This window comes from Colossoma macropomum, unplaced genomic scaffold (assembly GCF_904425465.1).
Source record: "Colossoma macropomum unplaced genomic scaffold, Colossoma_macropomum, whole genome shotgun sequence".
Classification (NCBI taxonomy): Eukaryota; Metazoa; Chordata; class Actinopteri; order Characiformes; family Serrasalmidae; genus Colossoma; species Colossoma macropomum.
The window spans coordinates 8,678,237-8,679,003 of record NW_023494799.1 but is presented as its reverse complement, the minus strand read 5'-3'; positions in this window follow the sequence as shown (position 1 = coordinate 8,679,003).

Below are 767 nucleotides of genomic sequence, written 5' to 3'. Positions count from 1 at the left end.
ATGTTGAGTTGTTAAGCAATCTCACGAAGACTTGTTTAAATGGTTTCTGACACTGTATGACATACAGTCATCAATAAAATGGACATAAATATACAAATTCTGGCTTGAAGGAGGCTGTAGGGATGTTTTTACCCATGTGGAAAAAATATATTCCAAATGTGTTTATCAAATATGTTTTTACAATGTATGAAAATGGCCAAAAATGTACTCATTACATATAATTTTAAAATGCATATTTGTATTCGTTATTATATTTTTAACAAAGGTTACAGATATAACTAAATATACATGAACTGAATGAATGGTACTGACTTCTATGTTTTGCATTGAAATTTGCATTAGCCATGTACATATCGCTGCTGTCGGAAGAAAACCTTGTATCTCTAAAATGGTAACTGTACAGTAAAAGCAAAAAACCTACTTTATTTTTAATGTAAGTCAGTGGAACCAGATTTTTTTCCAAGTAATTTTGGGCCGTTTCTTTTGGTTCATTCATCATAAAAAAGCAACAGGTACTTTCAAATTATGTAAAAAAAACTGAAAAATGACCAAAATGGAGATGCGAGGTTTTGTTTCAACAGCAATGATATGCAGTAAGACACTCGCACAAAATGTATTTCAAATAAATATCAAATCATAACTGTATGTTCACAGTGTATCAATACCTACAACACTTGCTTTTGCCATATTAAAGGTTAATTTGCTTATTTATATGTATATATATATATATATATTTCTATGTGTAATACTTTCCCCAAACATTTTAA